Raw genomic sequence first — 19,379 nt, 5'->3', positions numbered from 1 at the left:
CATGTTTCAATTATGTTGATAAAATTTCTACATTGAATATTATTGTCACAGGAAACTTTAGAGTTTCATTAGCGCAAAATTGTAGACTATCGTTCTCACTACTCAAAATTGTTGGCAGTAAGTTAAAATGGAACTACTTGTCACAACTACAACAGTTCAATTAATCACATACAAATTTCAATAATTTGATTGCTAAGAAATTTAATTAATGACTACAATTCATCATAAATCAGTCATGTGCTTAAGCACGGTATAGCATTCACTTATATAGCCTGGGGCTTGATAATCCACTACTAAGAAGTAAAAGGAGTTAACATATAGGAAACTTCAAACATGATGACCACTATTCATGTCATTCTTTTTAGCACCATGCCAATTTTGGAATGAAATTGACCCTTAATCGTTGCTTTTTAGGTTCTTGTCTGACTTCAAAGTGGAGGGGGTATCATCCTTCACTCAAGAATATATGCAAAGCAAAGAAACAATGTCATTGTCTTCAAACAATGAATTTTGTGCCTTGTTTCCAAGATCACTTCCACAGATAAACCACCTGGTCAAATGACAATGCTTCCAAGCACATAGCATGTGTCCAATCACTTGTAGCAAACCTCTAAATATAATGGTTAGAGTTAGACATGCCCACTCACATTTGAAGCACTCAAACATTGGGTATAATCTTATTGTTAAGAATGCAGACACCAACTCATCCATAACTCTGAAATTACAAACACATCATATGGTAGTCAATCTTCAAAATAATTATAATTATCTAGCCAATTAAGCGTTAACAGCCCAAATAAAAATAACATTTATCTAGCCCACATTGTCCCTTGAAGATAACTTTAGCCTATCAGGACTAGAATAGGCTAAGTGTAAGATATAACAGTTGCTCCTAGGGGGATAGGACACTCCTCCCTTCCAGTGATTACTTGCCTTCAAGAAAACATAGAGCTGGTTGTTGAAGTATGTGCTCACTCTCCCAAGTTACATCTTGAATGGGTAAATCCTTCGAACGTATCAAATAATCCTTAATAGTCTTGTTACTTAGTGGTCTCTCCCTTTCCTCTAACACCTCAATGGATACTAGCTCTAGTTTTCCTTCCCTATCAAAAGTGGGTGGTCCTAGTGAGCTTGTGACATGTTATCCAAGAGCCCTCTTGAGACACGAGACATGAGACATGGAAAATGTTATGAATACTACTGCCATATGGCAGTTCCATCTCATAGGCTACCTCTTCAATCCTCCTTGACACCTTGTAGGGCCCATAAAATATAGGCTTGATCTTTTGTATACCTCTCTTCTTTAACAAACTCTGCCTATAGAGTTGAAGACATAGGAACACCATGTCTCCAACTTAAAAAAGATAACTTAGTCTTGTGTCGATTAACATAAAGCTTTTGTTGATTATGGGACCGTTGTATATTCTTCGTAAGGTTTTTGAGGATATTATATTGTTCCTATAACCAATCCTTTGCCAATGGAGTCTTGTTATCTACCAATGAGAAATCTATGAAATATAATGGGTCATAACTAAATAGTGATCTTATAGGTGACATGCCAATAAACATATGATAAGTCAAGTTATAGCAATACTCACCCAAATATAGCCACTTGACCCAAGCTTAGTTGTTGCCCTAAAATGCAGCTGCAGAGATATCCTTCTACCCACATGTTTACTATATTTATTTGTCCATCTTCTTGAGGATGGTAACAAGTGCTAGGGTCAACTATGTCTCATCTAGTCTAAATATCCATTGCCAAAATACGCTAAGAAATTTGTTGTTTCTATCATTGACAATGGTTTTAGGAAGACCATGCAATCTGAAAACCTCTCTAAAAAACAATATTGTTACCTGAGAGGTTGTTCAATCGACTTCCACTGCAAAAAAGAGAGCATATTTTGTCAACTTGACAACCACAATAGATATGTTATTTTCCAAAGCCATGTGATGAAGTCCATGGATATGCTCTCCTATTTATGCTCAAGAATCAACAAGGGCTACAATAGACTAGCATGATACACATGCTCAGACTTGTTTTGCAAAAAACTTAAACACTCTCTAACATCCTAAAACCCTTCCAAGAGAACCTCTCTCTAATTTGTATGTACATATTAAAGTACCAAGGATGACCTACCATTGGATTATCATGCTCCACCCACAAAATTTTATCCTTAAGTTTGCATTTAGGAGCTCGCTAAATTCTATTTTTGTAGTAAATCACATCATTGATGACCTTGTACCTCTCATCCTGAATCTACCCATCCATAACCTCACATGAAAACATATTCTTGGAATACTAAACTAAAAGTTGAGACTTCTAATGAACTAAAATATCTAACATAACACAACAGGTAGAACTAGTTGGTCTCCAAGAAAATGAGTTAGCTAAAACATATTCTTGGAATATTCAAGTAAAAGTTGAGACTTCCTATTAACTAAAATATCTAACGTAACACAACAACTAGAACTAGTTGGTCTCCTAGAAAATGCATTAGCTGCCACATTATTCTTTTCCTTGATGTATTCAATTTCAAAGTCATGGTCATGAACCTTTTTGATCCATTTTGTTGTTTCTCATTCAATTCCTTGTGTGATAAGAAGAAATGCAAAATGTTATGATATGTTCTTATGACAAATCATCCACCCACCAAATACTACTTGAACTTAGATGGAGCATGCATAGTGGCTAACATTTTATTATTGTAGGTGAAATACAACTTTTCATAATCCTTCAACTTCATAATATCATAAGAAATAGGATGCATATTATACATAACTACCACACATATTCCTTGATGTAGGAGTATCCTTGGGCTATTAGCAATGTTGCATCAACCAAAAATGTTTTCTATTTTATAATTACCCATCTAATGGTTTGTATTGGCAAACATTTGTTTGTTATTTTGAGATTCTGGAAGCTCGGCTTCATGTTGTGGACTTATCATAGATTGTTACCCTAAGTGTTCATAATATTATGTGACAGTTGGCAGAAGTTATGCCTCATCTTCTTAGGTGTTAATTTCATGTCTTACTCTTCATGCAATGCCTAGTATTTATTTCAACGAGATTCTACATTTAAGAGTCATCTTACACACTCTTGGATCTAAGAAGTTGGTTAACATATGGACCTATACCTGAAGTCAAATAATTTTATCTCTGGTATTATGTTTTTAGTCATTAATTATTTGAGGGTCAGACCTATAATATAACACGTGTTTCCTATTATTGAAGATTATGAACTCAAAGCTGACATGTGTGTCCTAATGGCTATTTATGTAATATCCTTGAGTCTTAGGAGGGTATTCAGGAGGTATTGAGGAAATATCATTCAAGGAAATACTTAGAGAAATCTTAGATAACAAACTTTGGTCTATAATCTAGAATGTACATTGGTCATAATCAAGAAGGCCTTAAAGTCTAGCATACAATATATTTTATCATGCAAGTTGTATTGTGAATCAATTGAATGTATATGGAACATTGATTTAATTAAATATTTGTCGATAACAAGTTTTTCTTGCAATTATATCGTGTGCACTTGTATTCTTTTGTATTTGATGGGGGCTTAGTCATCTCTTTTAGGGATACACTTGCCTTATATTGCATCAAATGGTATTAAAGTGAGACTTTGATCTTGTCAGTGACATGTCAAAGTTGAGTGAACTTTATAATTGTTGATTTTATCTTGGTTAAGCTTGGAGAGCTTGTGAAGACTTGAACTCCTTAAATGTAAAGTGACAGATTGAAGTTCTAGCTCATAATTGCAAAGTACTTGTTCATGTTTTGTTTGGAATCCTATTGTAGACCTGTTGATTCTTGTTGGTGTTCAAATCACAAAAGTTTGAGGTGGTTGCACTTTGCTATAAGTTAGTATGTCGCATAGAAGAATGAACCTCGAGAGGTTGGAGAATGTGTTTGAAGAATTCAAGGCTAAGATGAGGGATGAGATCTGAAATGTCTTGAATGGCTCGAGAAGTAAAGAAGAATATGTTGAAGTTGTTGAAGATATTGAAGTTCATAAAGTAGAGATCCTTGCAGAATAAGAAAGATTGTTGAAGGATATGGCACAAATTGATAAGAGTGATAATATGGAAGTTTCAAATTATTTTGGTTATTTGAATCCTAAAGGATCGATAGATTGGATTAAAAAACTTGAGGATTGTTTTGAGCTTGAAAATATTATAGATCCACAGAGAGTTAGTTTAGCATAGACTATGTTGAAAGGTCATGCTGCCTTGTGGTGGAAAAAATTATAGAAGGATATAGTAGATAATGATGAACCTAGAATTACTAGATGGAAACCCATGGTTTCTAGATTAAAGGCTAATTTCATTCCTGAAGACTGTAAACTTGAATTATTTAAGAAATTGCAAAACTTGAAGTAGAAAGGTATGTTTGTAAAGGCTTATACTAAGGAAGTTTACAAAATACAAAATAGATATGGATGTCTTAAATCTTCTAAAGAAATGGTTGCAATGTATGCTAATGGTTTGAAATTCAATGTTTGGGATGAATTGAGTATGTTGAAACTTAGTTTAGTTGAAGATTCTTATCAATATGCATTGGAGTTGAAGATTAGTCAGGAAGAAAGCAAGGTAAGTAAGTTACTAAAGTTGAGAAGGGTAAGCAACATATTTTTTAAAATAAATTTGGTTTCAAAGGTACTTATTTTAAATGTTGTAAGGATGGACACCGAGCCTTTAAATGTCCTAATAAAGGTTGACAAACGAAACTTGATGTACATAACATAAACTGAAATCTTCCAATGTTGATTTTTCTTCACCAAAAGTTGGCAAATCTCTTTTGATGAGGAGAATCATGTTGCCTAAGCATGATGTTAAACCAGTGCAAAGAAGGAACTTATTCCAAATTATTTGTAAGGCTTGAGGTAAATGTTGTAAAGTTATTATGGATGGAGGTAATACTAAAAAAAAATTGTTTATGAAGAAATGGTTAAGAAACTTGGTTTACGAAGATTGAAACATCCTACTCCTTATGGTATTAGTTACTTTCAAGATGATCACTAGGTGGAGGTTAGAGAACAGTGTCTTGTTAATTTTAATATTGGACCTTTTAAGGATGAAGGTTTATGTGATGTAGTAGACATGGGTGTTTGTCATGTTTTACTTGGTAGTCCTTGCTAGTTTGATAGAGGAGCTATACATGATTGCAGAAAGAATATTGTTACAGTTGAAAATAATAGTAAGAAATTTGTTTTGATTCCTTTAAAGGATGAATAAGTTATCAAAGCAAAGAACTTAAGTGTTTTTAAGACTTTTAGTTTGAAGAAAGTGGAACTTGTGGTTGAGGTTCCCACGGATGAAATATATTTTGACTTGAAGTTATTATTGATCTTTTGATTAAGAGAAGATATGAAGAAAGAAAATTCCTTATCAGATGATGACATACAATAGATACAATTCATTTGATCATGGTAGTTGCAATAATAGTAGTAGATATGAGATTCTCGATGATATAGTTGATTGCAATAGTAAGTTTGTATAGACTTCTGTATTGATTGATGAAGAAGATTTGTGGATTAAGAATGAGCATGGGATTTATGTCCTAAATTCCTCCAGACATTCATTAGTCCTTATGAAAAATATTGTGTCACCTTGGGTGTCTGATGCGGGAGCATTCTTGGGTTGTTGGCAATCTTTCATCACCCAAAAATATAATTGTTGTTTTTTGTTTCATAGTTACCTATCTGACAATTTGTATTGGCAAACACTTTTTTGTCATTTCTAGATTCTGCGAGCTTGGTTTCATGTTGTGGACTTATCATGGATCATTACCCTAAGTGTACATAATCCTATGTAGCATCTATTAGAAGTTATGCTTCATCTCCTTGGATGCAAATTTCCTATGTTGGTCTTCATGCAATATCTAGTATTTAATTCAACATAGTTCTACATTTAAGAGTCAACTTACGCTTTCTTGGATCTAAGCAATTGGTTAATGTATGGACCTATAGCTGAGGTTGCATAATGTTACCTCTAATATTATGTATTTGGTCATTAATTATTTAAGGGTTAGGCCTATAATGTAACACATATTTCCTATTATTGGAGATTGTGAACTTAAAATTGACCTTACTACAACATTTGGGGTCAAACTGTGATGGTAATTTGTGATAGTAGTGTAATTTGTGTGTGATTTTTATGTTTTTTTTTTGCAAGTGTCCCCAGTGTTTTCATAATATTGACGATGTTGTTGTCATTGCGACGCCCGCATGATTATAGAAAAAAAAATATTTGTCATTTTCCCCAATTATGTGAGCAAATAGGAGCTAGCCAAGGTGAAGTGCAACTAGGAGGTTGCATTTGTACTAGAAAAGACCGATGCCACAAATTGTAACAAGGAATTTATCCAAAAAAGATAGATGCCACAAATTGTGCTGCTCAAACCAACAAGATTTTGTGGTTTTGAATGGTACACATACTATTGTTGCACCAAGTTTTTGTGGTTTCAAATGGCTTCCTTCTACTTTTATCTATGGGTGTACATGTGATTTCTAGGAGTGTTTTGTGCTCCATTTATGCCTTTCATTCTAATATTTATATTTCACACATCTCCTACATGCACCTTGCCTTTCATTTTGGTCTTTATATTTCATAGACATTTTTTCTTTCTACACTTGCCCTCTATACTTTGACTCACATAGATTTAGTAGCAGATGGGCACAGGGGTTGCATTTGTGATGTAACTTAGTGATGTTAGGAAGTCATCCAGAAAATATTGGTGTCACAAATTATGATGCTTAAATTTGACAAGGGTTATAGTGTTTGATGTAATTGAATGTATTTTTGCACATAAATTTTGGTGCTTTCAAGGACATGCATATTATTTATCTACAATTTTTCTACTAGAGATTGGTAGGGTAGGTAGATAGATAGGGTTGTTTATCTCATATCACATTGTCACTATAAATCCCCTTTCGTATATATTGTTGCAATGTCATGCTCTTGTGAAACCTATATGAGCAATGGGAAAAATGAATTGTGCATAGAGATATTAAATCCAACAATGTATTATTTGATATGGATATGAATGGATGTTTGAGTGACTTTGTCTTGACCCAAGTGATAGATTTATTATGTGGGAAAGAGTGGATAAAAAATAGAAGTGGGTTATATTAAATATGAATGCATTGGTTATCCTTTTCATTAATTATTCAGTAGATTAAGTAGCTTTTTGTTTGGCACCACACTAAAGTAACTATCATAGCAACTAGTACAATAACTATTGTAAAATGCCGAACCATAGCAAGACTTTATTTCGTGCAACCCCACTTCATACTCTAGCACTAGAATCCATATCTTTGGAAATTCTTCTCCTTCAAAAGGAAACTTATAGTCCACCTTACTAGAACAAAGGATTCTTGTCTTACTAAATATTTATGGAAACTATTGCTAACTATAACTACCATGATTAAAGATGCAATGGAAACTATGTTGGTCGTGTATGACATCTATACGTAGCTCTCAATGTTAACCCAATGAGGCTCAATACCACAATTATAGTTTCAATTTTTGGTTATGGTTTTATTGTGTAGTATCTTGTTCCTCTATGTATCGATCAAAAATAATTATATTGCAAAAATAAGAACTACTTCAAATAGTGGAGAACAAAAATGACCTTCACATATTATGATGTTGAAGATGAAATATATTTGTATTGCCAAAATAAGAACTACGTCTGTACATGAAAAAATTATGTATATTGGCAATGGACTCAAGAATGTATTTCTCAACTACACCTGCTAATGTAACTCGCAAAAAATTTAACTTCATTTGCCTCACAATTTTATGTACAAATTATATTTCATGTTTCAAGAGGCTTATGTAATTCAATGAATGAAAATTCTATTGAAAAAATTGAATGATGTATTATACTAGTGCCTTTATAACTAATCTCTGATCTCTCCTCTCAACTTGGGTATCTATACCTTTTACTCTATCTCTCACTCTCTAGCTTATGTGAGCTCCTACATAAGCTAACAAAATTGAAGGTGGTCTATAGACAAATCGGTATGCCAATCTCCCCAACCCTCTTAAAGATTTAATTTCCCCACCAATTTTAAGTGGTATGCCCTTTAGAAATAGTAATATTATGGATCTATATAGAAAACAATCAAGAACATCATCAAGGAGTAGAAATTTGAATATATTACCTTCATCTTATTTCTCCTCCATTTCTTTCTCAACTCTAACTTGGGCTTTCACTTCCTTATTTGATTCAGTCTCTATCACTTTTTTCTTAAAACCATTAAACTCCCTCTTTTATCACCTTGTGTGTATTTCATTTCTAGGTCTTAAGAGGTGTTTGTACCATTATTGTGAAGAATGGTTTCCACTTATTCAACATCCCACAAAACCTCAACTCGATCTCCTATAACTCTCCTCACCTCCAACTTTAGCCTAGTCACAAAGTTACTTTCTACTTGTAACCCTCCACCTCTTGAAAAGACAAACCCTTGTTGCACCTTTCAACAATGACCAAGGAATGTGGAGTAGGAAATGCCCAAAATAATCAAACAATGGCTAGATCTACAAATAGACCAAGTAAGGGTTTAATTGGAAGAATTCTTTATTACTTATGTCATTCAGTGCTCCAAAGTGCTCAAAATTATTATGAGATCCAACAAAGTTACGGTGGTTATGACTATCTACTCTTCTAACCTTTGTTCCATAAAAGAAGGTCATGCCCTACCATTATAAATGTCCAAGTGACCTAGCTCTTATTCTCCTCCATGTGTCATAGCTCTCCCCTAAACTGACGCATCCATACATGTACGCATTTTTTAGATCACAATTTCTTTAGTTGTCAATACAATAACTTTTTCACCACTACAACAATTTCAAGTGCACAAAAGTACATATATTATATTATAACTAATTTTTTTATTTTATTTTTTTTATTTGTAGATATTTGGATTTTTAAATGTCTTTCCCATAAAAATATGAACAATTGTATCTATTTTATTTCTATTTATAGATTGGGAGATGAATATTGGTATCTTATTTAATATAGACTGGCCACTTCGATTCTCATGCTTGGGATTTTGCAACCTTTGCTATTGCTAATGGTTATGCATTACTATTTATAAGGAAATCTATGAATGAAATCTATTCATCAACCTTTAGGTATGAGCTACGCTGGGGAGCTAATCCAACTCCATAGTAAGTAGCAACATCTCTTCTAGTTTTAAAGTTGTTAATATATGAGCCAAATCCATTACCAAAAAACATAACTTATCCTTTAAATCTTCACCACACACATGCAATTAAGAAAATTCACTTGTAATAAAACTTGCAAACAAAAATAACCATCCACATAAGTTAAATACATGAAAAAAGGATTAGGTAGTCAATTTTTTCTGTTTGTTTTTCATTTTGTAGCATACATGTTTAGTACATGAATATTCTTTGGTAGATTTTATACATTGTCCTCCTAAGTCTGAAACTAAAATAGTGCAGCTTGCCTTTTAACTTGTTAAAAGTAGATTGGTTGAGAAGTGACATACACAGAGAAATGCCTAGGCTTAAGATTAGTTACCAACAATTCTTAAAAGAGGAGGGGCTTTTATCTCACAATATAACAACTTAGGTCTTATAGGTCATTTAGATTAACTCATTTCGAAAATCCTCTTTTCACCTTTTGAAAAAAATCATAAAAGAATAAAATATTCTTGATCGATGGATAATGATTTATCGAATCATGAAATGAAATAAGATGTGAGAAATTTGAAGGTAAATTTTATAAGGATCAAACATGCTTACATATGTATGAACATGAAGATGACTTGTGTTAAGAGCGCACCCACACATTTGAGTGAGAAATGGTCCAATGAGTTAAAATTAAGAGATGAGGTGGAGTGATAATATTCCTTCAAGTTAGTATTCTCAAACTTATGTTTGTGTGAGGAGTAGGGATAAACATGATCACAAATATGTGGTTCGACAAGTGGGTTAAAGACATGTTTGAGTGCATGCTAGGGGTTTGAATGTTCACTTTCTTAAAATTGGTGTCAAGAACCATAGGGTCATTTCAAATAAGAATACAAGTAAAAGAAATGGTGAGGTTTAAATGGTAAGTTTCCTTAGTCTTCTTGAAGAAAAGAGTTGATGTGTTGAAGATCGTGATGGTGCCCTTCACTTGACCTATGAAGATAAATAGTGCCTAGGGTGTCTCTTAAAAGTTAGAGGAGGATACAAAGGATGCTAAAGTGATGTACTAGCTTAAAGAATGTACAATTTTAGATTGTAAGATCTAAATGATGAACTTATAATGGTTGATATAAAGTTTATGATGGATGTGAATTTGATATGTTGATTTATTTTGCTTGAATATTTTGATTAGGTGATATATTATTTTAGAGGGCTATCAAATGATGAGGTATTATGGTGGTTATGCCAATTATTGTGGCATGACCTGTTAATAGAAGGTAGACGAGATTTAGTGGGATGGAAATACATGAATAGAATAGAAAGAAAGAGTATTTTTGATGACAAACGATGAATATTATCAAAGTAGCATTTCGAGCAAAGATAAACCTATTATTCTTTATATCACAAGCATCATGCACAATGACATGATGAATCTTGATGGCATGCACCATGTGCTTATAGATTAATGCAAAAATACACAATTATAAACATAATAATGTTATATTTAACATTTTTGAAGGGTTGCCAATACATTGAACATTATGGTGATCATGAATATGTTTGTTATGGAGAACTAAAATCATGTAGGAATAAAAAAAAATACATAAAAATAATCAAATGAAATCATGCAAAAGATACATGACATGATAATAGGTGTCATTTTAAACCAAAGGCCCAAGGATGTGGATGGGGGTGGAATGGAGAATATGGGGTGAATGGATGGAAGGGGTGGGTCTAAGGAAAAGAGGTTAGGACAAAGATTTAGAAAAATGATGATGAGATGCGATGTAAAGTGAATGGGAGCATTTTGAGTAAAAAGTTGAATATGAAGAACATAGTTTGTTTTCTCAAATGATAAAATGTGTGAGGGGATATGAATGGGAGAGAGATAGTCCAAATAAGTAATCAATATGAAATGGGAGTTGTGTTGATGCAGTAAATGGAGATATAAATGGAGCATATTTATAGGGATGAGATGGGATCATTGGGTGAGAAATGTGATGAAATGCAAAGGTGGGATATTGAAAAGCAATAATGGTGAATTTGAGCAAGGTGAGTGGGATAGGGAATTTTTTTTGTTTTATGTATATATTTTTTAATGTTAATTTTTATGAAGTATATTATTTTATAGTAATAATTATTTAAACATGAATGTAGAATGTTCATAACAACTTTCTCAATGTGGGTATCTATTATCTAGATAAGATGATCGATCACATGAATGATCCATTGAGGTCTAAGTGGAGCCTACTATTCTAGATGACCTTTAATATGAGTTTTTGGATTTGAATCACAGATGATAGATCAAAAAATTTAGACAATTCTAATGTAATTACTAGATGCAAAGTAGGTTCTAAAAGACTACCTTATTTAATAATTCCACCATCTTCAAAACCATGTGTGCAGATATAAACATTAATCATAACATGTCCAATATTTTTGTAGATATACACATTAATTACACCAATTTTTTTCTTTCAAAACCATATGTGCAAAGAAAAATATTAAGTACAACATGTCCAATTTTTTTTGCAAATAAACACATTAAGTACACCAATTTTTTTCTTTCAAAACCATATGTGCAAATATAAACATTAAGTACAAAATATCCTTTTTTATTTGCAGATATACACATTAAGTACACAAAATTTTTTCTTTCAAAATCATATGTGCAAGTATAAACATTAAGTACACCATGTCCAAATTTTTTTCAAGGTTTTCTCTTTAATATTAATGTATATGGTGAAATGGTTATCAATGATAGATCTAGCAATTACAACCAACTCAATAAGGGTACAAGAATAAGTTATTCTTGTGAAGAAGGATCATGTCAGATAATACTAGGGAATTTGATCAAAATAGGGAGACAATTGCTATATTGTTGTCTAACTTTCAAAGAGAAGGCAATGACAAATGTTATTGTCCTTGCAAGAGTTGTAACAACTTAAAGACAAGAAGAATCAAAATCAAAACAACTAAGAGACATTGTATGGAGAATAGTCACATTGTAGGGGGGTTTGATTATCATCCATTAGTAAGTGGTTTGTTATATTGTTTTCACAACTAATATACATATGAACCATGGAAGGGGGGTTTTGATTATCACATTGAAGGGGGCTTTGATTATCATCATTTTTATATAGGTTGATCTCCCCAAGGTAGTGCATGATATGGACCACCATATCTCTAAGGAACATGGAGGAACATCTAGGTATGAGTATTGAAGTTGACGACCATGATCCCATAGAAGATGATGATCATGTGACAAAAAACACATTTGAAGATGATGGTACAAATGCATTGATCCATGACACATTTGGTATTGGTGATGTTGTTGTTGTTGCTGCTGCTAATGGTGATGATGATGACTATGATGAGAATGACATTGAGGTTGTCCATGATATACCTCTACTTGAGAAGGCAAATAGGACCCTTTACGAAGGATGTCAACCAACTCTTCTCTTTGTTGTATTGTTGTTGGTGAATTTGAAGGTTATGAATGGTTTATCCGACATAACTATGTCATGTATGCTAAGGTTTTTCATATACATCATTATAGTCTATAAAAGGTGAAACATGTACCATTAAAATTGTTTATACTAACGACTTATGTTTTTTTGTTGTAGATTGATAAGTGAGTTTTTGTTACCACCATCAAATGTTCTCCCTCCCTCATACCAAGAATTATGTGCCACTATGAGACATATTGGAATGGAGTATCAAGTGATATATATGTGTTCCAAAGATCATGTTATTTATCATAAAGAACATGAATATGCAACATAATGCCTCAAATGTCATATGAGCAGATATCAAGATGATCAAGTGACAAAAAAGGTGACTCACAAGGTTCTTCGTAACATCCCCATTATTCCACATCTTAAATGATTATTCAGGTGCAATAGCTTGGCACAATTTATGGATTACCATGCAAATAATAGAAGTTCAGATGACATTATTCAAATTCCTGTAGATGGTTCAACATTTATAGACATATAGGAAAAGTGGCCACGTTTTAAAGAAAAACCTTAAAATCTCAGGCTTTCTTTGGTAGCTAACGATGTCAATCCATTTGGAGAGATGAGATCTACTTACTCAGTGTGGCCTATTTTTGTTATGAACAATAACCTTCGTCCGTGGATGTCAATAAAGAGGGAGTACATTATGTTGGCAATGATTGTTCCAGGTATTATTTTATAGTTGTCTACATGTAATTATAAGTATTAGAGTGAAATGGCCACAATAATTATCTGATGTTGTTTTTCATTCAACTAGGTAAGTACTAAGTGAAAGATATGAATTTATATATTGTGCCTCTTATCAATGAGTTGTTAGTGTTATGGTATGGTTTCACTATGTATGATATCTCTAGACCAATTGGACAAAAATAATTTCAATTCCATGCAATGCTTGTGTGGACAATTCATGGTGCCCCAGGGTTGCCACATTTATGTGGTATATTATGGTGAGTTCTAGTTGCACGTGATAACTCTAATTCTAATAATTTACATGTTTAATCCAATTGTGTCATTATCTTGTAGGTCTTCAAATAAATGGGAAAATTTGCATGTCCAATGTGTGGTCCAAAGATGAAATTTGTAATTATAAAATTTAAGAAAGAAGGTGTTTGATGAGTATAGTCACTTCCTCCATAGAAATCATAAGTATTGAAGTGCCAAAAAACATATTTTCAATGGGAAAGAAGAGACTACATCAAATCCATGAAGAATGACACCTCACCTATGGCAATTGGAATATAATAGAATTTGAGGTAGTATCTCTCCACCTAATGGTTTATGTTTGGAAATTATATATTTTGATTGTGTTTTATTGGCTAATTATGTAATTGATGATCGTGAAGGTCATCAAGGCATCACCGAACACCTCCCAAAGGGACTAAAATGTTATCTTGGGCAATTTAATAGGTTGCCCTACTACAAGCAGCTACAAATTGTGCATATGTTTGATACTATGCATATTGGAAAGAATGTAATAGAGACATTGTGGAATATATTGGACGGAAGGTGTGATAGAGAAAAACTTGCCAAAATTTGTTCATGTGAATGTTCTAATGAATCTTATGTGTTAATGAATGTTATCATGTGATATTTCATGAATGTTACATTTTATTAATAGATGAATGAATGCATGAATTTTAGATGGGGGGGGGGGGGGGGGGGCAAATGAGCTTCCAGCTTCATTTGGTCAATCCTGATTAGTAGATAATATTAAACTATTCTCAAAACCAAGTGAAGCTCAACATTAACCTATGATTGCATGACAACTAAATGTTTTAAGCTTTACATCTAGGAGTGTTGTCTTGTCTAAAACACCTAACCCTGCAACCAAATACTTGTTTGTTCACACCTTAACACCTTGATTTTGGGCATCACAACTTTATAGCTCCACCTATATTTGCATGCTTGTGCATCTCCTTTGCCAAGATCAATATCTGGGACATTGAATTGGTGTCCTCATGCCAACTATCTTAATGAATGCATATAGTATGATTTGGCCTAGAAGCTGGGTACAAATTTTCTTCATGGCGTAGTTCAACTAATTGACTAATTGAAGGTTATCTTTGTATAATTTTAATTCACTTGTTACCAATTTCTTAAAAAGGTTTATTTATTAATTGTATTTCAATAGTAATGTAGTAGTAAATATGGTGCTACTTTTAGATGTTAATTGTTTCAATCTCTTGGTTTCAGTCAATGGAGAAGGAGGCCATAGTTCAATCTGTAATCTCAATTCATATGCATAGGACATCAGGTGGAGCTGAAAAATGCATTAGGTTTGCATATTTGTTGGAGGTATTTAATGATGTATTTTAAGTTATAGACCATCACAAACATTGTAAATTTAACTCTTATAGGTGAGGGTAATCTCCTTATCATGCAAGAAAATCAAGGATTTTTATGTGATGGCTTGCTGAGGACATTTTCTCAATCATAATAACTAGAGTTATAATGTTCACGATGGTCTATAATTTTAAAAACTTAATAGACCTATTAAAATATGTAAATGTCATGTGTTTTTTCAGCTCCACTTGTTGTCCATGCATATGGAACATAGTTGCATGTGCATTCTTGATTCAGAGTGGCAAAATCTTATCTTGGATGCAAGAGAGAGAAGCCAAAGACATAAAAGACATGCACCAAAAGATGGGAAAATGATGCCACTTTGCAAGTATGGAACCTTTTTTTGTTATATTTTGTCACACATATCCACTTGAATATTAATATTTTGTAGAGAATGATGTAGAAGCATCCTGAGTTTCCCTGTAATCCTGCACTTTGTTCATTCTACCAGTTACTTTCAAGTGTCAGTTTCCAGTTGCTACTGAGTGCTAGTTTCTGGTTACTGTTGAGTTATCCAGTGTATGCTGAGTTATCAAGTGTATGTCGATTTATCTAGTGTGTACCAAGTTATCCAGTGGAATTCAAGTTATCCAGTGTGTGCCAAGTTATCCAGTGTGTGTTGAGTGAGTCTATTATTTGTTGATGCTCAGTTCCTCTTTAGCTGAGTTATTTGTGTTTTGGTACTTAGTGGGTGATGACTTGTGTATTTAATTTCAATCATGAATTTAATGATAGGATCTTGTTTAGGGATGAGTGTTGACCATTTTGAGGTCAACCTTTCTATTATGTAATGTTCTAGAATCTTCTGTAAGCCAATTTGGTAAGTATAAATAGAGTGTTGAGGCTTAGATTTTAAAAGGGGGGAACTTAGAGGATGTGAAAGTGAGAATGCATGTGTGTTTGGAAATATGAATTTGAAGTTGGATCATGGATCTAGAAGTTGTATTCTGTATTTGATCATAACCCAGAAGGCCTTACAACTGAGCATGTATATTGATTACTTGATGAATTAATAAAGTGTTTCACTCTTCCTCCTCCTTTGGTTCCTATTCTTTAGGTTGTATTTCCACTATGTTAACTCTTGCAAGGTGGTTGGGATAGTTGGGTGTGCCCTTGGCCCTAATTATTCTCATCTCTCCCTACATTAGGTGGTATTAGAGCTTGAGGTTCATCCTTGTGAAGATTGGATCATGTAGAACCTTAATTCAGATTTGGTTGTAGGGTTACAGATTTGCAAATTTGACCTATAACTTGTAGAGTGTTATGATCTTGCAGGAACTTGATTTGAAAAGATGGTTCATGGTAGAGGAAATGCTGATAATGCAATATTAGATACTTTGAGACAAATTATAGCTAGATTAGATGCTATGGAGACAACCCAAAGGAGAGGATCACATCTTGATGATGTGAGTGATGATGAAGCAGTAGCACCAAACCTAATCCAGAACTTGAAGAAGATCAAGATGAAGCAAGGTTGTTGAGAGTATTGTCTAGAGCTAATTAAAAATCTACTGTAGAATTTGTTCCTTATGATGGAAAATTCATACCAATGTTGTGTTGGATTGGATCTCTAAAATGAAGAAGTTCTTTGAGTATGAAAACACTCAGGATAATAGGAAGGTGAAGATTGTAGTTACTAGGTTGAAAAGACATGCCTCACTTTGGTGGGAGCATTTTCAAACTGATAGACAAAGGAGAGGAAAAGAAAAGATTAGAAATTGAGTGAAGATGGTGAACAAGGTAGAGAACAAATTCCTTCCTGCTGATTATTAAGTTAGCTTGTTGAGAAAGATGCAAATTTTGAGACAAGGGGACATGACTGTCAAGGAGTATACTGAGGGATTCTATAGATTGGACATCAAATCTAGACATGTGGATGATGATGATAAGAAAATTGCAAGGTACATAAATGGATTGAGATTTGGAATTTAAGATGAAATAAGTTTTGTGAAATTGGAAAGTGAGGGAGAAGCATATCAATATGACTTGAAAGCTGAGTAGATCTTGACAAAGATGCATAAACAAAGACAAAGAGGTAGAGGTGGCAGATTCTAGAGAGGTAGAGGTAGATCCTATGGAGAAGGTGGTAGATATGACAATTCTATGCAAGATAAGGGCAAATCTGAATGGAAGAATGATGACAAAGAAAAGACCAAGTGGAAAGGTGGTAGTTCATACCAAGGAGTTACTGGTTCTTATAGAGGAAGAGGTAATTCTTATTCTAGAGGTGGTTTTCATGGTAATTGTTTTAGATGTGGTAAAGAAGGGCATAGATCCTTTGAATGTAGATCTTTTGAAAGTGGGCAAGGTAACAAAAATGTTGTGATTCAAGGAGACAATGAGGATTCACCAAGTGGACCTAAGGCTAGAGAAAATCTGATGGTGAGAAGAACCTTATGTAATAAAGGAAGTGATGAGGAACCTATCCTAAGGAGAAGTCTTTTCAAAACTAGATGTAAGATGGTTGGAAAATGTTACAAGGTAATCATTGATAGTGGAAGTTCTACAAGTTTGGCATTAGAAGAGTTAGTTACAAAGTTGCAGTTGTAGAGGCTAAAGCATCCTAAACCCTACCATGTTTCATGGATCAAAGATGAGCACAAGATATTGGCAAGTGAACAATGTATTGTGAAGTTCAAGATTTGACATTACTTTGATGAGTTTTGTGTGATATTATGCCTATGGATTGTTGTCATATTCTATTGGGTAGATGTTGGCAATATGATAGATATGTTATACATGATGGAAGATTGAATCAATACACTCTTTGGGTGAATGGGAGAAAGTAAATCTTATTGCCTTTGATTGAAAGTCTAGATGAGGTTAATTGTACTACTGTGAAAATTTGCATGATCAATGGGAAACAATTTGAAAAAGAAATGAAAAGGAACCAAATTTGTTTTGCTACAATTCCTAGAGGACCAAGTTTTGACCAAGTGACATCAAAAGCTAGTAATGCTCGAGTGATAGTAGAAACTGGTAGAAGCCGAGTACTAGTAGAAATTGAAAACTTTTTGAATGAATATAAGGATATTATTGTAGAAGATATTCTTGATGGTTTACCACCAGTAAGGAGTATAAGTCATTATATGGATCTGATTCCTAAAACTAGTTTGCCGAACAAAGCACCATATAGATTGACACCTACAAGGATTGAAGAATTTAATAGACAAGTACATGAGTTATTGTAGAAATTTTTGATCAAAGAAAGTTTGAGTCCATATGTTGTACTTGTTGTACTAACACCTAAGAAGAATGGAGAATGGAGAATGTGTACTGATTCAAGAGCTATTAACAAGATCACAATGAAATATAGGTTTCCTATGCCAAGGATGGATGGCATAATAAATTGTTTGAGTAGAGAAAAGTACTTTACCAAGATTGATTTGAAGAGTAGTTATCATCAGATTAGAATTAGAGAAGGTGATGAATGGAAGACTACCTTAAAGATAAAAGATGATTTGAATAAATTGTTGGTTGTGCCTTTTGGTTTGACTAATGCACCTAGTACTTTCACGAGGTTGATGAATGAAGTTCTGAAAAGATTTTTGGGTAAGTTTGTGATTGTTTATTTGGATGACATTTTGATATTCAGTAAGACTAAGGAAGAACATCTTGAGCATATTATAGAAAAGTATTACAGAGATTGAAGGAGGAGAATTTGATGATTAATTTGAAGAAGTGTTTTTTTATGCAAGAAGAGATTATGTATTTGGGATTTTTGATTTCAGCTGATGGTTTGAAGATGGATCCTATGAAGGTTAAAGTAGTTTTGAAATGGAATGTGGGTGAGGTAAAGATCATTTCATGGTTTGGCTAGTTCTTATAGAAAGTTTATAAAGAATTTCAGTGTTGTTTGTAATGCTATGAATGAGACAATGAGAGGAGATATAAAGGAATTCAAGTGGACACATGGAGCTGATAAGATTTTTGAGACTTTGAAGCAAAAGGTTGCTGAGTTACCTATATTTCCTTTGCCTGATTCCAATAAGGTATTTCAAGTTGACTATGATGCAAGTGGTAGTGCAATAGGAGTTGTATTAAGTCATCAAGGTAAACCTGTTGCTTTCTTTGGTGAGAAGTTGAATGATGCTAAAAGGAAGTATTCTGTGTATGATCAAGCATTTTAAGCTATTGTTCAAGCCTTGAAGAAGTAGAGACATTATTTGATTCCTAAGGAGCTTGTGTTGTATACTGATCATAAAGCTTTACAATACTTGGGAAGTCAACATAAATTAAATTAGAGACATATGAAGTGGATTGAATAGTTGCAGAGTTTTACATTTGTGATCAAGCATAAGAGCAGAGTTACTAACAGAGTTGTTGATGCATTGAGTAGAAGACG

Source organism: Cupressus sempervirens, chromosome 5 (assembly GCF_028749045.1).
Source record: "Cupressus sempervirens isolate cs-2001-9-10 chromosome 5, ASM2874904v1, whole genome shotgun sequence".
In the NCBI taxonomy this organism is placed as follows: Eukaryota; Viridiplantae; Streptophyta; class Pinopsida; order Cupressales; family Cupressaceae; genus Cupressus; species Cupressus sempervirens.
The sequence above is the reverse complement of the archived record's forward strand: the minus strand, read 5'-3'. Positions refer to the sequence as shown.